The 6758-nt window shown below is 34.9% G+C and overlaps 1 non-coding gene across 1 annotated transcript; it reads left to right on the top strand.

Moving 5' to 3' along the window:
* The first annotated feature begins 3693 nt into the window (after window positions 1-3693).
* LOC112510618 lies at window positions 3694-3800 on the top strand. The gene has a single exon (XR_003068996.1). It is a non-coding gene; the product is annotated as a small nucleolar RNA R71 (small nucleolar RNA).
* The last annotated feature ends 2958 nt before the right edge of the window (window positions 3801-6758 follow it).

Below are 6758 nucleotides of genomic sequence, written 5' to 3'. Positions count from 1 at the left end.
TAAATTTTTATGCAAAAGATTTAGAAACCACTCACCTTAAAAAGCTTTTGAATCCAAAACTCTTGAAATCAACCCTTTTTAAATCCAGCACTCGAAATCACCTCTTGAAGCTAATCCGGACAACACTCTCTAATTTCCTCTCAAATTTTCTCAAAGAAAAGTAGAAAACCCCTGAATGGGGTAAAACCCCCCCCCCCCCTTATATATATACAAAAATGGGGAAGGTCGGCTACTGCCTCCCCCCCCTTCTTGCCACCTCAACACCAAATACACACATATGCATACATACCTACACACACACCTTGCACATTCATGCACTTTCACATTAATATATTTATATATATATATGTTATATATATATATATATCCAAATATCGATTTACATACCGGCATGTAACAAATTATCATGCTATCACGAAAATCATTTAGTCAAATATTCACGTATAAATTTACCTTGGGTAATAACCAGGATCCGGTTATTACAAATTGGGCTTCTATCAAAGTTTTACTTGCGTAGTAGAAGGGGTGGAGAATCTTGTTTTGTTTTTGTCTTAAAACGACACCTACATCCCAATCATTTGCATCATACATAACCTCAAAGGGTGTGGTTCAGTCTGGAACAATGACAATAGGTGCCGAGACAAGAGTTGTTTTGATAGTTTCAAAAGCCTTTTGCATTTAGAAGTAAATTCAAATTCTTGATAAACATGAAGAAAATTACATAAGACTTTTGCAATTTTTAAAAAATCCTTAATAAATTTATGGTAAAAGCCTGCATGTCACAAAAAACTACCAATGCCTTTGACCGAAGATGATTCAGGAAATTGCATTATGACCTCGATTTTTGCTTTATCAACCTCCAAACCATTTTTAGAGACCATATGACCCAAACAATTCATTATTGTACCATAAAAATGACATTTTTTTAAATCTAAAATGAAATCATGAGTCTCACATCTCTCCAAACTTTTCTTTAAATTGGCAAAACAATTTTCAAAAGATGTATTGATGACTGAAAAGTCATCCATAATCACTTCCATGGTATATTCAGTCATGTTCGAAAAAATTGACATCATGCAACGTTGGAAAGTATTTGGTGCATTACAAAGACAAAATGACATACACCGAAAGGCAAAAGTTCTGAAAGGACAAGTGAAAGTGGTTTTCTCTTGATCCTCGGGTGCAATGTGAATTTGGTTGTAACCCGAATATCAGTCCAAAAAGTAATAAAATTATTTTCCCACCACGCTATCCAGCATTTGATCAATGAGAGGTAAAGGAATATAGTCCTTACTTTTAGCTAGATTTAATTTCCTATAATCCATGGAAATCTGCCATCCAGTGATGGTCCTAGTAGGGATGAGCTGGGTTTTGTCATTGGTGATAACTGTGGTTCCACCTTTCTTTGGTACACATTGTACTGAACTCACTAACCACTACTGGAAATGGGGTATATGATACCCGTATCTAACCACTTCAAATTTTATTTCTTAACGACTTCCTTCATGATAAATGATTTAATTTCCTTTGGGGTTGCACCTTTCCAACACTTTTTTCTTCCAAAATTATCTTATGTTGGAAAAAAGATGGACTAATACCCCTAATGTCGGCAATGATCCAGCCTATAGATCTCTTGTGAGCTTTCAACACTTCTATCAACCTTAATTCTTGTTCATTACTTAATTTTGAGGAAATAATTAATGGCAATTTTTCCTTATCCATAAGAACATACTTAAGGTGACTAGGGAGTGGCTTTAATTCTAACTCTGAGCCTTACTATATGGATGGGGCTTGGATAGTTCAATCTTTAAAGAAAAGTTGTTCAAATGCAACTAAATCTTCCAATTTAACTTTTTCCTCCAATATGTCCTCAGATATTTCCCCAATGGCACTATTGTAGGAAGAGTCAATCAAACTTAACTCTAGATCTTCACCTAAAGCACAGATAGTTGAACAATCCCCAACCTCTCCATGAAACTTAAGAGAATTAAATACATTGAACTTCATTTCCTGATCACTTACTCATGGTTAACTCCCATTTTTGCACATCAATTAATGTTCTTCCGGTTGCAAGAAAGGGTCGACCTAAAATGATTAGGACATTTTTGTCAGTTTCATAATCCAACACTAGAAAATCGGTCGGAAAGATAAATTTATCGACTTGGACCAAAATGTCTTCTATCTTACCCTTGGGATCAGCAATGGACCTATCCACCAATTGTAAAGTCACGGTAGTTGAATGGACTTCTCCTATTTCGAGTTTGTTAAAAACTGACAATGGCATAAGATTTATGCTCACCCCTAAATCACATAGCGCATGACCTACTTCGTTTCCTCCTATAGAATATGGGATGGTAAAACTTCTCGGGTCTTTAATCTTGGGAGGAATTTTGCAAGTAAGGAGTGTGCTGCATTCGTTTGTCAAAGCAACCGTCTCAAATTCATTTGACCTTCTCTTTTTATTTAAAATGTCTTTAAAAACTTTAATATAACTTGGCATTTGCTCAGGAGCTTCTATCGAAGGTATGTTAATGTGAAGTTGTTTAAAGATGTCCAAAAACTTCTTAAATTGTTCATCCACATTTTTGGTTTTTATTCTTTCTGGAAAAAATAATTTTGCAAATCTGGAGTTGGTTGGTTAGACTTTTTCTGCTGAAGAGTGGGCACAATCTTCCTACTATGGGAAGTCTGAGTTGAGAGCTGTTTAGTGTTGGATGTGGATACAGGGACTGTTTTCTAGACATAAGATGGATTTTGAGTTTTTCCATTGGGAGGATTCAAAATTGGAAATTTTGACCTATCAAAAGCGTATGAAACCACGTTTTGATGGGTCAGTTTTTCGGAGGCTTCATTTATGTGGCTATAGATTCTTGAACTATCCTTACTTAGTACGCTACGGGCTTGATATGCTCCTTAGCCTTAGGGGTTTCTGTGTCACTAGAGAAAGTTCTTAAAGGTCTACTCTTGATATCGGCGGCAAATTGGCCGAGTTGGATTTTGAAACTTCTTAACGTTGCATTGGTTTGGTTTATAAAACCTTTGGGTAATGTTTCAAGTGAACCATTACCTTCCAATTCATTTTGTTGCCTAGGTACGTGTGGTTGTGAGTGTTGCCCACTTTGGTAGTTGTGAGGAGAACCTTGCCCATATCCTAGGGGATTTTGTGGTCGATTTTGGACTTGAGTTGCCCCAGGGGCTTGAAGACCAAAATTTCCAGCCTACGAAAAATTGGGGTGATTCCTCCAATTTGAATTATTTGTGGGAGAAAATTAGCTATTTCTAGCATGACTCCCAACATAATTTACCAAGACAGGGTTTCCGAGGCAATATTCATAAGAATGGCCCACACCGCAAAAGACACAAGATTCGGTCATAGATGGATTAGACATTATGGATTAAACTTAATTATTTCCCTCATTTAAGTTTAAATTGTTTTCAACCAAATTAGTTAAAGCAACAATCTCTGCATTTAAAGAAGAGTTGGCATCAAGTTCATGAATGCCCGAGGCATATTTAGAAACAACAGGATGATGGTTTGACCATTCCGTATTATTATTAGAAATTTTCTCCAAAATCTCACACCCTTCATTAAAGGTTTTATCTGTGAAAGCTCCACATGATGTTGCCTCAAGAATAATTTTAGTGGCACTGGAAAGTCCATTATTAAATGTTTTCAATTGAATACAATGAGGGATTCCGTGATGAAGACACTTCCATAGAAAGTCCTTGAATCTCTCTCATGCATCCGAAATCGCTTCATCCTCATCTTAATGAAACGTCATAATTTCATTTCTAATTTTTACATTCCTAGTTGGAGGAAATTATTTTTTAGAATTTTTTCTCCCAAATCATTCCAAGTGAGGATCGAGTTTGGTGGTTAAAATTTAGCCATGCTCTAGCTCTATCCTTTAATGTGTAAAGGAAAAGTGTCAAGTGTAAGGCTTCTTGTATGACTCCGAAAATTTAAAATGATTCGTCATTTCTATAAAAGATTTTAAATGAGAGTGCGGATCTTTCGGCGATAACCCCCCAAACTGACCCATTGCGGAAATCATTTGAAACATTACCAGTTTTGGTTCAAAAGTTGTTGTTGTCATTTCGGGCATACCTATTCCAACAGCCAATTGACCGAATTCAGGAGTTGCGTAGTCCCGTATTCCTCTACTTTTATCATCGGCAATCTTAACCATGGACTCCCGAGGAGGTGGTGGTGAATTATCCTCCATGGTATGGTTTAACTTAGGGTTTTGCCGATTATTCTACCTCTTCTTTGTCTTATAATGGTTCTTTCTAATTCAAGAACTAGAGGTAAAAGTTCACCGTGTTGTAGTTGTGGCATACAACACGAAAAGTACGAATGAAATGAATGACCGAGGCTCCAATGAAAGTTAATATCTCAAGATAAAAAAATCACACCAATCCCCGGAAATGGCGCCAAAAAATTGGTAGTTACATAATCGTTTGTGTTCACATAGTGGACACAAAGTCCCCAAAGTGGTGGTGCAAATGCACAATGACACTATGATCGCTTGCAAGTAATAGAGTGGTAAAATACCGAGATCGTTTTCATAGGAATTGAACTACTGAGAATCGAAGAATTTCATGAACTTCTTCAGCATGTTTCAGTTTGTGATTAAAAGTTGGGTTTTTGTTGACATAAAACACTAAAATACAAAATAGACGAAATAGACTTATAAAATATATAATGGGCATGGGTGTAAATGTTCTTTAAGATAAAAACAACAATATAATGGTCAGAAACTTATGAGATGTTTGAAAAAATTTCAATCTCTTGAAAGTAAAGATTTATGAACAGATCCTACAAAGTTCCCACTTTCACCACTCTGAAGCTTGTTGATTTAGCTAAACAGAAAAAAAAAATTCATACTCAAATCTCTTTGTAATACAAATCTCCAATGCTTGATCCTTAGCTAAATACATACAAAATTCGTCTCTACATAATCATCAAAGACTTTCTCAAGTTCTTTGTGCATCACTTAAGCCGTATATCGAATCCGCCCATCTCTGGGTCAAAGATCTAATATTAACACTTCAAAGTGATTGGCTTATCCGCATTGAGTTTTAGTCCTAAGTTAAATGACCAAGTTTACCAAATGTTAAAGAGAGCTTGCAAGTAATAGTGGTAAAATACCGAGATAGTTTTCTTAGGAATTGAACTACTAAGAATCGGAGAATTTAATGAACTTCTTCAACATGTTTTGGTTTGTGATTAAAAGTTGGGTTTTTGTTGACAAAAAACTTTAAAAGTCAAAATAGACGAAATAGACTTATAAAATAAATGATGGACATGGGTGTAAGTATTCCTTAAGATAAAAACAACAATATAATGGTTAGAAACTTATGAGATGTTTGAAAAAATTCCAATCTCTTTAAAGTAAAGATTTATGAACATATCCCACGAAGTTCCCAATTTCACCACTTTGAAACTTGTTGATTTAGCTAAACAGAAAAAATAATTCATACTCAAATCTCTTTGTAATACAAATCTCCAATGCTTGATCCTTAGCTAAATACATACAAAAGTCATCTCTACATAATCATCAAAGACTTTCTCATGTTCTTTGTACATCACTTAAGCCGTATTTCGAATCCACCAATCTTTGGGTCAAAGATATAATATTAACACTTCAAAGTGATTGACTTATCCGCATTGAGTTTTAGTCCTAACTTAAATGATCAAGTTTACTAAATGGTAAAGAATAAAAACACCTAATTATTGTATAAAAATCTTAACTCACACCCACACCCATAGAATTAATTAGCTCATAATAAACATGGAAAGCATAATATAAGACAAGAAGTAAAACTTAAATGAAACTTTCATTAAAATAGAACAAAAGTTTGTTGTCCACAGACTCACCACTGTGGCAAAAGACTTTTGTTCTATTTTAATGAAAGTTTCATTTAAGTTTTACTCTGTTGCCACAATGGTGAGTCTGTGGACAACAGATTACGATTAAAAACTTAATACAAGAAAATTAAATGCTAAAACATAACTTAAGAGTATAAGTAAAGAGACTTAAGCTCAGTGTGCTAGATAGGGATGAACTTCAAATGAGCCCTTGGCTTCTTTATATAGGGGAGGAGTGGATAAGGATGAACTTCATTACCCAAAGGAAAATGGAGCCTTCCAATATGTTGTTGGTAAAGATCAATCCAACATTCTTTTTAATCCAAAACTCAGCTTTCTAGTGCAGTTCCAGCTGTAGAAAATCTTATAGAAAGATCTTCAAGAAAACATCATCCAAAAGTTGAACCATATCCAAAAATTCGTAAACTTTTCACTGCGGTGACACTGTCTAAAAGTGATGGTTTTCGGAATAAATTCTCATCATTTGTGTTTCATTATATTTTTAAAACTTTTAAAATAAACGGGAAAAACAAGGAAATTGGGTATTTAATATATGTAAAAACAGAAGAAATAAATAAAAAATAACTCTAAAAAATGAGAGTTATCAACGTTGTTGGTCCATCACAGAAGGTAAGTTTTTGCTTTAACAATTGCGGTTAATTTTCATCATCAACATATTACTGATCATATCTCAGATGTTCAATATTTGTAGGTACTTGAATTACAAGAAAAAAGAATTAAAAAGATGGAGGAGGACCAATAAGCACCGGAGGGAAGAGGGGACAATGGGAATTGATTAGGCAGCACGAGAGGCAAGCTAGAGCGACAAGTACAAGCAGAGCATGCAACATATGTGGTTGGTCTGGAGGCAAAACATATAATGTAT

Source organism: Cynara cardunculus (genome assembly GCF_001531365.2).
Source record: "Cynara cardunculus var. scolymus isolate 2C chromosome LG 3, CcrdV1, whole genome shotgun sequence".
Taxonomy (NCBI): domain Eukaryota; kingdom Viridiplantae; phylum Streptophyta; class Magnoliopsida; order Asterales; family Asteraceae; genus Cynara; species Cynara cardunculus.
The sequence above is the reverse complement of the archived record's forward strand: the minus strand, read 5'-3'. Positions and strand labels throughout refer to the sequence as shown.